The following is a 17,912-nucleotide window of genomic DNA, read 5'->3' on the forward strand; positions in this document are numbered from 1 at the left end:
ACTGGTTCAGTGAACACGTTTCAGTAGTTCAACATTGTAACAATTATAAGTAAATCTGCTAAATTTTTTCTGGGAAAAAAAGAAGAAAGGAATAGAGATAAAAAGGAACAAAGAGAAATGAATAAAATGAGAGAGGTGTTGGGTGAAGGGGGTGAAAATGTGCAAACTTTTAGTTATAAGATAAATAAACCAGCCACAATTCTTAAGTAATTCTTTAGTATTATTGTGCATTTTACAAATTTATTTAGTTAGCCTTACACTTGATCATTTCCCCCACCCCAGGTGCAGAATCCCAGCTTCAGAATAATTACCCACTAAGAATGCAATTTAAAATCTAGCGCTACCAAAACAAAACAAAAAAACATGGCACCAATATGTATCTCATTTATTTGTAAATACCTGTTGATTGTAGTTTTCTGATATTAATGGCCCTAGAGCTTGTGTTATCTGTTTGATTACTATTTCCTTGTTTTCTTTCTGGAATATCCATTATAGGAATTTTACATCTATTGGTCTGCGTCTTCCTGTGTGTTCACTTTTCTTTCTTACACTCCATATCTTCTCATTTACTTCTACCTTTGGTGAGGGGAAGTTTTCATGAACTTTGCTATCCAGCCCTTCTATACATTTTTTTTTTAATTTTAGCAACCATTTTCATTTTACAATTTTAGGAACCCCTTCTTGTTCCCTGATGGTGCCTATTGCCTATCATTATTTTTCCTTATTTCTTTAAATGATACCGTTTCTTTTCAGATTTCTCTTATTAGTTGGCTTCCTGTCATGTTAAGTTGACTCACTGAGAATAATGGCATGTATTTTCTCTGCTGTTCTGTTGTTCTCCCTTTGAAGAGAATTTAGCTGTGCCCTGCCTACCTAAATTGTCTTTCAGATGTAGGGTGTGCGAGCCCTCTCTGTCCATCAGCCAGGCCCCTCATTTAGGTAAAAATCAGTTTTTTACCTTTTTTTATACCTACTCGGCATAAAGACAAGGACATTGATGGGTCTCTCCTGAGAGGAAAGGCTACATCATTGTCTTGTCAGTGCAGTGGACTAGAACTTGTGTCTTTTAGTTTATCTGTCAATAAAATTCAGTTTGTATAAAGTCATCCATAAATTCTTCAGTCTGGTTTACTTACATTCCATCATTATCATTATGATTTTATTGCAACCTTTACTACTTTACTGTCATTTCACTGTGATTTTATGGGAGGGATACAGATAACAACAATAGCAAAACACACGCACACATGTCCCATATACAGCAAACATTTACACACAGACACGCACCCATAGACACAGACACATACACACACAATAGTGTATTAGTCAGTGTTTTCCAGAGAAATGGAACCAATAGGTTGGATGGAGAGATGGATAGATACATAGATAAGGTAGATTTAGAGTTTTGTTATAAGGAATCGACTCATACAATTATGAACGTCGACAAGTCCCAAGATCTGCAGGCTGCCAACGGGACACCCAGAAGAGCCAATGTGTGCTTCCAGTCTGAATCCAAAGGCCTGAGATGCAGGAGAGCTGATGATATAAGTTTCAGGCTGAAAGGTGGCAGATCCAACCACAAGAAGAGCCAAAATTTCAGTTTGAATCTGAAGCCAGAAAAGACCAATGCATCAGCTCGTATCAGTCAGGCAGAAAGGGGTTCCTCTCACTCAGATTTTTTGTCCTATTTGGGTCTTCCGTGGGTTGGATGAGACCCACTCACAATAGGAAGGGAAATCGCCCTTTTTCAGTCTACCACTCCAAATGTTAATTAATCTCATCCAGAAACTTCTTCGCAGACACACCCAGAATATGTTCAGCCAAATGTCTGGAGATATCGTTATTATATATTTCATAGTATATTATGTTTTATAAATATATGGTGGATTCTTGTTATTTACAGTATTACGTTCTAGAATGTCACTGTAAACAGGAATTGGTGAACACCGAATCTTTTCCCCTGGGGAGAAAACAAGGTTAAGTTTCGGTGACCTCTAGTCCGAACATTTTAGGCAAACATTTAATATATACCCTTGTTTCATATGTGCTTCTTTTTAAAGGTAGCCTATTTAATACACACTTTGATCCATAAACATTGAACTCATGGCCCACAGAACTATAACACATGCCTTACGAAAACTACTCTAACAAACGAAGAGTGTATATGTTTTCTCTGTAAAGTACACCACACTCGTGCATAGAAGCATTAGACAGCACCTCAGTCCTGCGCCGGGGTCATTTTATTTTTTAACTTATTTTTATTTATTTAATTTATGTTTTAATGGAATTTATTGTCAAATTGGTTTCCATACAACACCCAGTGCTTATCCCAATGGGGTCATTTTAAACAGCGAAATTACCCACAAAAACTACAAAGATGCAAAAAACTGTGACACTAAAATAGGCTGCCAAGAGGATACTTGTTTATAGCATAAGACCTGATGCGAGAAGGTAGAATGTTCCCTTGCTGGACCTCAGATGAAAATGCGCATGTCAGGTCATTCACATTTTTTACCACCCGGCACACGTTCGCCACTGATCAGGAAAGCTCTGTGAGTGTTGATTTGGGATTTAGACACGTGTTTTGGACTGAATGGGTGAATGACAAAGACAGATTATATATCTACCATCTGTAAGTTGCTGTTGTTAGCACGAATGTCCTTTAACCTGCAAGAACCTTGGGATGGTTCTCTAGCTGCGTGGGCTCCATATCTCCCCTCTTATCTACTCTGCCTTTCGGAAAACAATTTCCATCAACCAGAAAACAATTTCTTTACCTTTAACAAAGTGTTTGATTCCAAATATTTTATCCAGATCTCTAGATTACGATATGTTGCCACGATTTAAATACCATAAGGCCGCAGTGTTGGATTTTGTTAATAATTTGTTGATAAATACAAAAATGTATTTGAAAATTGGGATCTCATTTAATATTTTGTAATCAGCTCTCGCAAACTCCCTTGGAATCATTTCATAATTTATAGCAGTGAAATAGAGCCTTTAAACCAACTGGAAAAAAAAAAAAAAACAGGGAATTTGTGCTTAGGGAGAAGTTTTACAAATTTCATTGAGAATGTATTAATAAGCACACCTTATATGTAAATGTTGGTTGAATTGTTTGTTTTTGCTGTTCATGGAGATCTGACACGATCCGTTTTTTTATATGCTCTTTATAAAGTAGTTTGGATTCATGGCTAAGGAGGCAAACAGCTTCTTTCTTTCCAGACAGCATCCTCTCTGCCACCAAGCAGTTGCTTTCACTGCTTTTTATCCTTCTCCTCTGGCTGCATTCTTCCAGCTCCTGAGGAGGTGGGAATGTGCCTCGCTCTCTTCAATATCAGCTTCAATCCTAGGAACTTCGCTCTTAAAATAGCAGTGAACATAAACCATCTGCATTTAAGTACTTGACATTTTGGTAAAATATGACAGCTATACCAAAAACTCCAACTGTTTGACTTGAATTTCTTTGATCTTCTTTTTTTTTTCTTTCTATTTTTATGGGGCAAAGGTTCAAAAACAGCACAGTTACTGTTTAATGAAAACAGCAGGCAATGCTTTTCACAAACAGAGAACTACTCTCCTATTCCCATTTGAGAGACCTGAATTTTAAAAATCTCAATTCCTCCTTGGAAATCATCCTACTTTTTATTCAAATTACAAACATTCAGGTTACCAACTGTTTGAAGAATTGAAAGAGATTTTCAATTTGAAATTGACATAAGAATCCTTTTTGTTCCAACTGGGAAAAGAAATTCAGCTTGGTGCTTATGAATTCCATGTAACATAACACCTTTCCAAATAAGGCAAAATGCATTCTGTAATGCTATTTCCAGTCTTCCTTTCCTTCCTTTCTTCTTTCCTTCATTCCTTCCCTTGCCCCCTCTGTCTCTCTCTCCCTTGATACTTTTTTGTTCCCTTCTTCCATGACCTTTCTTTCCAAAATTATGCAGTCATTTCTATGGGTTATAAGTATTTGACTCTATCATTCACTCTTTACATATTCATTAACTGTATATATGCATTGAGAGCCCAATCAGTACCTGGACCCATTCTATGTGCTGTGGACAATGCCTGGAAACCCTTGACTTCATACAGTCCACATTCAAGTAGGAGGAAAGTTTATTAGACTAAATAAAAAATTAAATGTGTTTTTTAAACTCAATACAATAAAAGAATTTATACTTTTGCTTAGGGAAGAATAAAGTAGCATATATTTTCCTAATCATCACTATTTCTTATTTTGAATGAGAAATAAATATTCCTAATTATAAATACAACATAGAGTTAAACATATTTAAAAGCGATTATTCAGTTACCCCTACCACAATTTAAATTCGAGGTATTTTCTAAATGATTTAAGCAGCTTATCTGAATTCAGCAGAAGGAACCAATTAAGTAAGTCTGTAACCAGTTTGGAAATCTGAAAAGCACTGGTCTTCTGACCAAACACAGACCAAGGAAGCCAAACTTGAGACAATATCCACACTAAGTGGTACCTTAATGATTCAGTTATGTCCACCTTATGGCTGACCCTATCTCTTTCCCTTTCTCTCTTCCTCTGAACAGACATGCCTGAATATGTAGAACGAATACAGTTAGGCCCCCAACAGAATGCCTGGACAATGTTTCCTGTCATTTCATTTAAATGTAAAATAAAATTATGGATATAGCATTGCATAATCTTTATCTACGTATACAGATATATTGTATTCACACCATCCTGTAATTATTCAGTCTTTTCATTTATATGCCCACTTATTTAGTGTTATTGTTCTTTTTTTTAATGTTTATTTATTTTTGAGAGAGAGAGAGGGAAGGAGAGAGAGTGCAAGTGCGTGCATGTGGGGGGGAGGGGCAGGCAGAGAGGGAGGGAGAGAATCCTAGACAGGATCCGCACGGTCAGTGCAGAGGCTTTCAGGACACTCGAAGCTCAATCTCACAACTGTGAGATCGTGACCCGAGCCAAAATCAAGGGCTGAACGCTTAACCGACTGAGCCACCCAGGTGCCCTTGTTAGTTCTTGATTTACACCAATAAAAATAACACTGGCTTTTGATAATTTTTATTTTATTCTTCTTTTTAGTTTTAACAGACCTAGATTTCTGCAAATTGTTCTAGGAATTTTTATTTTATTAGACTTCTATTTTATTTTATTTTTATTTTATTAGAATTTTGATTTTATTTGATTTTAATTCCAGTGTAGCTAACACACAGTGTTATATTAGTTTCAGGTGCACAATATTGAGACATTCTAGCAAATTATCCAGTTTATTTTTAGACGATAATATGGCTGAACCCGAAGGATATCGTGCTAAGTGAAATAAGCCAAATGAATGACAAAAATACTGCATGATTCTACTTCTCTGAGGAATCTAAGATTGGCACCCTCATAAAAACAGAGTAGAATGGTTGCTGCCAGCTGTTGGGGGCAGGGGATACAGAAGATGCTGTTCAACAGGTATTGAGTTTCAACTATCCAAGATGGGTACGTTCTAGAGATCTGCGGTACATTTCCCTATCTGTATCCATCCTGTATTGTATTATGTACCCCTTTCTTTTCCATTGTGATTTAACTTTCTCTGTGGTGTTGTTCTATGCCATCATAGCATCTCTGCAACTGCATTTAACATCTGTACTTGTATTTTCAAGGTGTCCATTCTCATTGTTCACTTCCCTTGAATTTTAATGTAAAAATGACTTTCATAATTGCTTCCTGTTTCTTTGTGTTAATTCCAAATACATTCTTTTTATATCTGCCCAAGAGCCCTCATTATTTGATTTTTTACAGGCTCAATAGGATTCCCTCCGCAGACTTTTCTTCTTCAGTTTGCTTAAAGTCGTTCTAATCTTTCTTGACTTGCCCGAATCAGGAAACGTAGAATGCCCCAGCAGCCATACAATTGGGACTACTTATGATCTATATGGGAGAATTGGCAAACTATGGTAGGGCCAAAATTAAGATGAATAGTGAAACTGGTGTGTAAGATCATGGTCTTTCAACAGGTTTTTGCCAGGTGGGCAGGTGGCACGGTTGTTCACTAGGTGCTGGCAATATTCACTCAACTGGGCCAGCTGGGCATTTTCACACAACATGCAGTTTGGTGATTTTTTTCTCTCTTTTGTTCCAGAGGGTTTGCCATCTCCAGGGTGTTTCACAAATATTATCATATTTATAGTTATGAGTTACAGTTATGAGAGACTATTTAAATCGAGATTTATCCCGTGATCACTTCACAATGCATATAAATGTTGAATCACTATGTGGTACACTTGAAACTAATATAATATTGTATGTCAAACACTTCAATTAAACAGATAAATAAATAAATAAATAAATAAATGTTATCAATTTTCCAGGCATTAAAAAAGAGAGAGAGAAAAAAGACATTCTTTCCCAAATACAATCTGCTTTAGATATTTCATATGCGATTTTCTATATACATGTATTAGTCCTAAGCCAAATATATACGTTTTAATGACTTCTTAAATAGTCCATTTTTAAAATTATAAATGGCATTCTTAGAAATATAGAAAACAATGAAAATCATGTTATAATATTTTTAAGGTAATATGATTTATATATAGTTGTAACTATATTTAATACATATGCATACACACATACTTTTGCAACATTTAAATCATAAGTACCGGAAAAGATATATGTTGTATAAATTGTGTTTATGTTTCAGATTTCTTATAAATATATTCCAATCAAATCATGTAAAAATATGTATGATTTTAAATTATCTTTCAAATTAGCCATATTGCATTTTACATATAATTTTAACAATAATCTCTAATATGTTAACTGTCTTTGCCTGTTTTAAGGAATGATATTAGGCAGACATAAAAATAAGTACATACTGCATTAACAAGTTATGACTCCCATTCCTTATACTGTCCGTTATTTCTGAGTATAGTCTTAATAACCTAATTTTTGATTGGCAATTAGTTTCATGGGTTCTTTTTTAGGAAAAGTCAGGTTTTTAGTTGAGACCAAGAATTATCTTATCATCATTTAGTGACAATGCATAATGAAAAGAATATCAGTGTAATATCAAAAGAGATTTTTATGAACTTTCATCAGGAACCTATTAGAATTCATTTGAAGAAACTGACATGTAGCATATTACTGCAATTTACCTTTGTGCATATGAGAATGAAATTCAACTTCCAAAACTTATTGAAGAATTGGGGGAAAACTCAGGTACAAATCAAAAGCAAGACAAGACAAAGAAATCTGGGGTCCCAGGTCAGACAGTAATGTGGGGGAATTATTTGTGGACAACAGATTGATGGTATTTGTGATCAGCTGTTGGAACAATAGCATCTCCAGCAGCTATAATTGGAAGAGTCTCCTAACTACATTATAATACCTGAAGTTATTAGTATTTTTGAGATGTTTAAATCCTATTTCTAAATAATAAAATTCTCATTAGGGTATTTTTCATAAGACTATATTTTAGTGGGAATCCTATATTTACAGAAATAAATCAATTTTTAAACTACTTGAACTTTAAATGCAGTGTTCCACAGAAAGAACTTATTGCTACTTTACATAGTCTAACAAACTCAGCTTCAATGAAGCATAATTTATATAGCAGAAAGGCCAGGGTACTTGAATTGATTTGACAAATATAAGCCAAGTAGCCTTGAAGAAGTTGCTTAACCCATTTGAAACTCATTTTCTCAAGTGCAGCTTAGGAATTGTGGACTCCATGAAAATAAATGAAATAGTGTTTGTGAAATGCTGTTTCTCTAATATAGCAGTCAACAAACCCCACTTCTCCTTCTTTCCCTCAACACACCCACCTCTCTCCTTCTCTCTCTCTCTAACACACACACACACACACACACACACACACACACACTCACACATCATACCAATACAATGAACAGAAAAGCTAAGTAATTAATGAGACATGTTTAGGAATAGTAAAACTCACACTACATGCTTGCCTACAAAAGAGTCACAACAATTCACCTGGACTAAATGCCTTTGCAGTTGACCCTCACTGGGGAAATGAACCAAATACTAGAAGCAAAAATTAGAAGGTCTAGTAGATGAGAAACATTACTCTTTTCTGTTTTTCTCTGTTGCATACTATTGGTTCTTAATTTTTTTGAAATACTCTAAATCATTTTTATTGGCCAACGATACTGGTATTTACTCATAGCTGGTGATTATAAGAGAGATACAAATGGTTTCCTTCAAGCTGTAATTTTATTAGCATATTTGTCCCCATCTTATATTGACCAACCCCCTTCTTATTCTTTTTTTCTCATCAATTAAACTCATTTTCATGTGTATGACCAAACAAACTTATTGTAGCCCCTATAAAATATATATAGTAGCACAAGGTGGTTAGCATATTCTTATGCAGATACAAGTATAGATATCTTGTCCATTTTTCATGGCCTCATATTTTACTGAACCATAGAGTGCTGCTTGGACAGCTTGCCACTATTAGCAGAAAGCCTTGGAATCTCACTTGTATAGCCTACTGTCTGTTACAGGAAGAAACTGATGCCATCAAACCTATTTTTTGTTGTTGTTTTTCATTTTTAAACAAGTGAGAAACTGATAAGGCATATATACACTCCTGGCTTACTGGGAGAATAGCAGGAAATTCACATAGTGCTAGTTACCATGTGGATTTGAGTTTCCATACAAAAAAATGCAGAAGAAGATCAGGGGCATTCTCCTATTTCAAAAACTAAATTATCTTTATGCAGTCTACATGCACACACACACACACACACACACACGCATGCACACAGATACATAAGACTTGGCAAAGGCCTTAGTGAAAACTTAACTCACTCTTTTTTCTAGTGAGGTGGGAAATATTGGCTATTTTTATCACAAATACAACAAAGGGAGGCATAGAACCTCAATTATTGAAAAAAAAAGTGACTGTGTACCTTATACGGGTAGTCAATATTAGAAAGGATCACGGAATCTCATTTTATATTTTTGTTGAGCTCTTTAGCTAATGGCATGATGACCTGTATTCTGCTTTTATTATTTCTTTTCTTGTTTAAAGTGGATAATCTAGAAAGCTTCTTATGTAACCTCTCTAATAACTTTCTATAACTTTTTTCAGTGAGTCATTAGAAGGACAAGGAATAAAATCCATAATTAATGAAGATCACTTAGAGAAGGCAAACCATCCTGCTTTGACAAGGTTCAATGTTCTTTGAATTGAATCTGGGATGTTTTCCAAATCTTATATGTAAAGATATAAAGTTCCCTTCTTCAATTTTCTATTAATAGAGAAACTTTTGTCTTACATTTTTTCTTTAACATTGGTATCAGAAGTCTTTCTTCATGTAACTATTTTCTGCGCATTTAATGTGAATTTACACATTTTATAAAGCTTTTTCGAAAGTAATGTCACATAAAAAAAGATAATGTTACATAATAATAATCTATAAATTGCAAGGTATGAACCCCAAATATATATCTAACAGCACAGAGCCCTGGTGTGAGTTCTGTTTAATTTACAGCTCCATTGTGACAGCCACAATTCATTTATGACAGAGCTATATAGGTCTTCACTAATACTGTGATATATTTAGCTGTCTGGATTCTGCTGCACTAATATGGAGAATGAAAAATAAGTTGATAAAAGTCCAATTTAAATTCAACAACTAATAAAGACAGGGTAAAATTTTAGTATTGGAAAAAATCCTCAAATATGATACTTGAAAGTCTGTTATTTTGTAGCTCATTTACATAAAGGGGATAGTATGGTACGAGTGTAAGCCATAAGTTTAACAACTTTTGTGACCTAATTCAAATGAAATTGGTAATATTTTTATTTCTTTATTACAGAATAATATTTGCTGTATTTTTGAAATAAAAACAATAAAAAATTACACATTTATTTTCAATTATTATAGAAAAAAATAAATTTGTATTAACAGGGTATGTCTCTGACAAATGGAATCAAGGGATTTTCTAGAATTTTACTTGTAATTCATGTCTCTAATCCAGTAAGTGAGTCACCATACAAATATTTCTTGGATATGGTATTTTTGTTAAGTTCCTAATTGAAAAAATTATCAGTAAAAAAAATAAATACCATTTTCCAATCTACACTTGATTTCAGGGCACTGAAATATGTATATTTATGTAATAAATCAGCATCTCTCTCACACACACATGTACATGAATAAACACACACACACACACACACACACACACAGGAATGAATCCAAAGTGGATAAACAAGTATACCGTGGAAGTTTCCATTGTTGATGTCCAATCGATAGATTAGTCATGAACTGAAGTTCTCCAGTCAGTGGGGAAAGTGATGATAGATTATCACAGAATATTGAACATTCATTTCATTTTCAAATTCCTACCAAATCATTTGCTCCTCTTCTAAAACAATTTCCACAAGTTGTGTTTGATAATATCAGTATGAAATTAATTTATACATATTTCTTAAACAACTGAATTGAACATTATATATATAACTGAATAGAGGTCAAAGGTAGAGTTCAATTTTTTGTGGAAATAATCGTATGGATAGCACTCCCTAAAGATGAAAATCTCCCCTCAAAAATTCTATATGATTACTATAGGGAAGTCTACTATAAGACTGCATTTTCAATGCAGACAAATATTGGTCTCCTAAAGAGACCAGTATTGGTCCTTGCGGTGATGTGACAAATTATCATTTTTATGTATAAAGTGCAAGTATGCACGTAGTATACAAAAAGATAGACAATGGCATATGCTTGACATTAAAATTTCGTGACAAATTAGGGGAAAATATCACAGAAATCGTGAAAGGGAGGATATTTTAAGTTGAGAAACACTACTCTAAAAGTGTTTGTTTTAATCTTTAAAATATTTCGAGGTTGAATTAGTTTTAAGTGGTTCATTTGTTATACAGTAGTGAATCATACAAAATCTTAGAAAATGAAATATGATTAATATTTGTGCAAGAGTATCGATCAAAACTCCAGTCAGTAGACCCACACTCCAATAAAAGGCCCTCGATCTAGCATTAAAGATTTTCTAAATATGAACTATTGCAATCATCTGGCCAATCATCCAGAAATTTAAGAGCCATCTTTGACAATTTGGTTTCATTCTAAATTCCATAAAGAATTGATGATGGATTTTTGTCAATCTTAGCCATCGCATACTTCAGTAATTACTTCTAACCATTTCAAGTGTTACTACCCATATCCAAGTACTGAAAGCCTGGGCTACTGCATTTTATTTTCTTTCAATTTATCTCATCTTGCTCAAATACAGTTCCCTTCCCCCCATCCCAAGTATATTTAGATTGTAATATTGGTAAAACTATAGATTTGTAATCAGTATTTCTATTATTACAACAATGTAAATATTGCTTACATCTAAGTCAGAGTACTCGGTAATATAGTTTTCTTTTTTTGGTAGAAATTCATGATTTCCCTAGACTTGAAAATTATCATGTTTTTGTTTGCTTACTTTCTGTATCTATAAGTTTCCTATAGTTGCTGTAACTAGCTACCAAAAATTTGTCTTTAAAAGATTAGATATTTATTATTTCAGATTTCTTGAGACCAGTAGTATGAAATCAAGATGTTGGTTGGGCCACTCTCCCTCTGAAGGCTCTGGGGGAGAAATAATCATTTTCACCTCTTCCACCTGCTGGAGGCTCTTGGTGTTCCTTAGTTCATGGCAGCATAACTCCAGTTTCTGCCTCCATCTTGACAGGACCTTCTTCCATCTGTCTCTATGTCTCAAACCTTTCTCTTCTTTCCCTTACAAAAACACCAGACATTGGATTTAGGCTCCACTTTGGAGTTATTATCTCAAGGACCTAACATGAGTACATCTGCAAAAACTTTATTTCCAAACAGGTATGAGGGATAAGGACTTGGATACAACTTTGAGGGGCACGGTTGAAATCTACAACATAAAATGTTTATAAGCCCATTAGGTATTTTATCAAGTTCATCACTTTAAGCAAATCTCTTTCACAGACTCCAGACCTGCTCCAATCTGGATGGTTGGTTCTCTACGCAGCTTCCTGTTCTCATTTTAGAAATTCAGTTCACAATCAGCCAGGGAATTGCCTTCCTCTTTGTTTTGTTAAGTTTCCTGTTTTCTGAATTTAGTGTCTAACTTTGTTGGTTTATATTCTTTGGTTTTTGAATAGTAGTCCTCCAATAGTTCCTTGGAAAGCTAAAATTATGATATCTTCTATGTCTAAAAACACCTTAACTCCTTTGCCTTACCTTTAGTTGTAAGCATGAATCCATAGGTTAGATAATGTGTAAGCAATGGGTTAACTTTCAAATAGTTTCTGATAACCTGCTTATCACAAGGAGCCATTATATCACAGTTTGCCCAAGGTAGGAATAGGATATACTGGTGATAGTATCTTAAATTACAAAACACCCTTGTAGGCATTAAATACCAGCTTATTTACATTATTTATTGAAAATACATTGTTTGATGTTCTTCAACGGAGTTTACTTATTATGAGATCAGGCAGTCTGAGCTTCCTGGAATCCAAGATATCTCACACATATTTTAGTGGCCTGGAATCTGAATCCTTTGCAACTCTGAGGTGAACACTAGAAGCTCTGCTTGGGTGTCCCAGTGCTTTCTACTGCTCATTTATGCATCTTTGGCCCTGGTGCTATGTATCCTGTGCCTGCAATTAAACTTGCCGTGTTATAATCTGATGAGTCCTGTTGATTACCCCAACTGCCATGGATACTGCCTTCTATTAAGTTTTGAAAACACACCCCCATGTTCCAATTTCCATTGTCTTTTTGAGGAATCATTTCAAATATTCTTATTCTTTATCTTTGACGAAGCCCATTATTTTTCTTAAAGCTTGTGGGCTCTAATTTTCATATCAACTGATCTGAAATGTCAGGATGACATGATTGGTGCAGAATTATTTTTATACATCCAGCTAGACACCTGGTTTCTCTTTTTAATCTATAGATATCTGTCCTTGGCATTGGCAATATGTTCTTAAATTATCTATTCAATGATGTTCTCTGATCTAATTTTGCTTTTATTATTTTCTGAGATTCCTATTTGTTAGGTTTTTGGACCACCTAGGCTTGTTATTTTCTTTTAGTTTTCCATCTCTTTTGTATTTTTATACAAGACTTATTCAACATTAGCCATATGTTGTTTTGGTTATCAAATAATTATTTTACAAAAATTGCTTTTCTCCCTCTGGATGTTCTTTCCCATAGCGTCCAGACTTAAATAGCTTTTTATACCTCTTTATGAGAATATCTGTGAGGAGTCTCGCTCCTGGTTAAAAATCTATGTGTGATTTTTCAAGCTTGACAATAGACAATTACTAAGGCTTTGCCCGACAGGCCTCAAACTGCCCTCCCCCAGCCAGACTTCATGCACAGTAAGTGCACCACAATCTCTGAAGGGACTTGTAATCAATGTCCCAGGCCCTTCTGACTGGGCATGCTCTTTGCTGGTCCAGGCTAGTTGAGGCTGGTCCTGGTGCCTTCATTCCTGGGTTTCTTTATCTGAGACCTTGCTAGAGGCTATCTTCGGGCAGGTCTGCTGAGACATCCTAATGGGGGTTGGACAGGAGAACCACTTTTCCTCACTCTGGTTCAGTACCCAGTGTTTTTTCACTCCTATCCCTCTCTTTGCCCAACCCACCAAGCCTCTTGGTCCTTAAAACTGCTGAAGCCTTTTGTTCAGGCTTCCCCAACAGTGAGAGAATCCCTACAGCTATGCTGATCTGCTTGACCCTCTGCCACACTGCACCATTCTATGTGGGAAACGGAACATGGGGAGTTAGCTTTTTCCAGTTTTAATCTCTTGCTCATACCATCACAGTAAATGATTAGAGGCTTACCACTCATTTTTGACTTAGTGCTTTAATTAGATATGAAGGTATCTGACAGATAGAAAAGTGCTTCTGCAAGCCCAGCTGGGCTCCTGACAATTTGAAATATATGTTTTGAAATTTCATTCTATCTAAAAAGTTTATGTTCTAGGGTGCCTCGGTGACTCAGTCGGCTAAACATCTGACTTTGGCTCAGGTCATGATCTCATGGTTTGTGGGTTTGAGCACCACGTTGGGCTCTGTGCTGACATCTTAGAGCCTGGAGCCTGTTTCAGATTCTGTGTCTCCCTCTCTCTCTTCCCCTCGTCCACTTATGCTCTGCCTCTTCCTTTCTATCAAAAATGAATAAACATTTAAAAAATTTAAAAAAATTAAAAAGTCTATGTTCTTTCATGTTACATTTTTCTCTGGATCAATCATAAAGATCTACCAAAATGTCCTTCTGCAATGTTGAAACCATTAGTAAAAGCTCTGTGTTGGAGATGGGGGTGATCAATTAAAGTCTTTACTGCAGAGTTTACAAGTTTCTTTTTCTTGGGGAATTCAAGATGGTAGAGAGTCCTGCTCAAAAGGGAAATTTATTGAACTCTATTGACTTGGAAGGTATAGGCATGGCTGTCAGTGATTTGGGAATCAATATCAGAATAAGAGGTGCCTAACCATTTAATGCAGGAATTCTTACATTATGGTATTTTCAGTTCTGTCTCCCTACTCTCAACTGTGCCTGATATCTTTCATGTGGAGACTATAGTTTTATACTCTTTAGGAAATACATTTTCAAACTTCGAATGAGACAAGGAAGGGACAATCACATGGCTGCTAGAATGCTGAAAGACACTTTTTTTCTTAGAAATACTTCAAGCAATTATTTAATTTTCTTTCCCTTACTTTATTTTTCATTTCCAAGGGAAACTGGTGAAATAATTTTTGAGCCTCTTGGGAGTCCAATGATGTATTTACATCTCACTTTTCCCTCATGCTAAGTCAGTTAACACCTCTGCTTTCCCAATGTTTGCTGCTATTAAATTTTTTACATTCTCTGTGCCCTGGTGGAATAGTCTAGCAATGGTTTCACAGTTAGTGATGTTTTAAATTTGTGTTTATCCTCTTACAAAAGATGCTGATCTTACTGTAATTTTATTTTATCCTCCACCTATTTCCAAACACTTATTTTATTTATACAATACCCAGTCTTAATTGCTTTAAAATACAGTGATTAAGAAGTTTCCTAAAGTGGTGAAAAGCATTACATCACAGAGTCAAGGAGCACAACACTATATATGAAAACCAAACATATGCACATGCACGTGCGCACACACACACACACACACACACATTCATACATACCAAGGAACATCATAATCAAACTGCTGAATATACAAGACACAGAACATACATGAAAGAACATTTAAAAGGAAAGAGACATAATTAAAGAAATTTAAAGTTCTATCTTCCTCAGTACTCCTACAGGTAACACCAAAATTGTTAACAATATATTGTCTGGCATATGTGTGCATGTGCTTGTGTGTATGTATGCAGACACATTAATTTTGTATCAACACATACATATATAGGTACATGACATGATATCTTGAAATAAACAGTTCAAATACTGTTGTATCTTAAGACATTTCATAGTATATTCATATAGGAATTTTGCAAAGGTAAAGTGAATTCAATTGAATTGGACTGAATCCAAACATCTCCAGTTTTGTTTTTATAAGATTCACTCTCCAAGAGGCTCTAGAACCTTTGGAGTTTAAGGAAGAGATGGTTCTTTCTATGTTTCTCTGTGTAATAATTCAACTAATTCTGATGAACTTCATTTATGTTTTTTAGTGTCAGTGATGACTTTTCTCAGTTTGTTTGTATTTGTCCAAAAGGTATTTATTCTTCAATCTGATATATTTTCTTCTAGCTATATAAATATAAATTAAATTTTGTTTTCACAAATTTGCTTTTTTATTTCCAATAGTTTCTATTGAAAACTCAGCCCCTTGTCTTATTATTTCATTTTAAATTAGTATTGTTCTTCCCTGGCTACTTTTAAAAGTGTTCTGTGCTTGGATATTCAGTAGTTTGATCATGATGTGCCTTGATATGTATGAATGTGTGTGTGTGTGTGTGTGTGTGTGTGCACGTGTGCATATGTTTGTTTTTCATATATAGTGTGAGTTGTGTTCATTCACTCTGTGATGTAATGTTTTTCATCACTTAAGGAAACTTCTTAATCACTACTTTGTCAAATACCTTGGTTATTCTCTTTCTCTCTTCTTTTTGTGATTCCAATTACATACATGTTAGGCGTGTTGACCCAGATCTACATGGATCTTACACGGTCTGTTTGCTTTCTGTCTCCTACTTCAGTTTGGATATGTTCTATGGATGGTTCGTTGGGCATAGTCATTCGCTTTCCAGTTTTGTGCAGTATACTATAAAGCACAACTGCAGATTATTTATATTCAGTTATTGAATACACAAATGAATCTCTCCGATAGATTGCTCTATTGAAAGCATTGAACGTTTCCATTTTCTTCAGGTTGATCATTATTTTCTCATGGTTATTTTATTTATTTATTTATTTATTTTTTTTTTTTTTAAATTTTTTTTTTTCAATGTTTTTTATTTTATTTTTGGGACAGAGAGAGACAGAGCATGAACGGGGGAGGGGCAGAGAGAGAGGGAGACACAGAATCGGAAACAGGCTCCAGGCTCCGAGCCATCAGCCCGGAGCCCGACGCGGGGCTCGAACTCACGGACCGCGAGATCGTGACCTGGCTGAAGTCGGACGCTTAACCGACTGCGCCACCCAGGCGCCCCTCTCATGGTTATTTTAAAGCACTTTCTTCAAATCCCAATACCCGGATTATCTATGAATCTGATTCTATATTTTTGTTTGCTTCATTTTCAGTCACTATTTTGTACCTTTTCCCATACTTTGTGTGCTGGGAATGTTGTGTAAAAGAATCATAGAGGATCAAGATGAAATTTTTCAAAATATTTGAGATTCTACTAGATCCTATACAAATCTTATTCTGAATTTTTATACTTTGAATTTCACCAGCTTTCAAAATGAACCATAGACATTAGAGTCTTGTGAACATGTTTGTGTTAATAGACGAATGAAATACAAACGTCCTCATCTAGTAAGGGATTTTGTTTCCAAAGTTCATGTGGGGATCTTATAAACATTGTAGCTCTCGCTATGGTGCTAAATAAATGCACATCTTATGCTGAACGGATTGCTAAGCAAGCTCCCACTTCTTCATGTGATCAAGATACCCTCTATTACATAGATGAGGCAAGTCCGCAAGATACCTTTCCTCAGGTATTTTTCATAGTCGTTCTTAACGCTCACCTTTTTTATTTGTTTTATACCAATTAAGATCATAAGATCTCTCTGCCACCTCATCTTTCTCCTTCTTCAAACATCTCTATTTGTGTTTTCTGCTTTCTCTTACTCTAGAGTGTAGGAGGCTGACAAAAAACTTTCTCCTTCAGAGTTTGTTCCTTAAGGGAGTCTGTTCTATTATTTCTACCTTTACTTCAACTGCGGAGTTGCCTTCAGCAGATATCTGCACTGAGACTGTCTTTTATCTATCCACAGTGACTACTCCTTGAAAACTAAGTAGAAACATTTGGATTTCAGGAAAATGCGATTTCTCTCAATATTTGATTTTTTAAAATTCTTTCAGTATTAAGTAATTCATTCCATTTCAATGGTATCATTAACAGTCCTTCCTGTTCTATCTTGTACTATGGAATATTGCTACCTCTGTCATACTTCACATGTATACTTTTTTGTTTCTCCTTTTCTTTCAAAAAGGTATAAGTGGTCCCTGATTATATACTTTGCCTTAATTTGTATCTTAAGTTGTATGTACATTTCATTCCGTATGCACTCTCCAATGGATCCAAGACCTTCCTGTTTTCCTTTTACATTCCCTTTGCTTTTAGATAAAACAGTAATTCGTTTAATAGACTCATCTAGGATCTTCTTTATTGGTTACTGTGAGTAATATAAAATAATGAACTTAAAGTCCATCTAAAATTAAATCATTT

Source organism: Neofelis nebulosa, chromosome 1 (assembly GCF_028018385.1).
Source record: "Neofelis nebulosa isolate mNeoNeb1 chromosome 1, mNeoNeb1.pri, whole genome shotgun sequence".
NCBI lineage: Eukaryota > Metazoa > Chordata > Mammalia > Carnivora > Felidae > Neofelis > Neofelis nebulosa.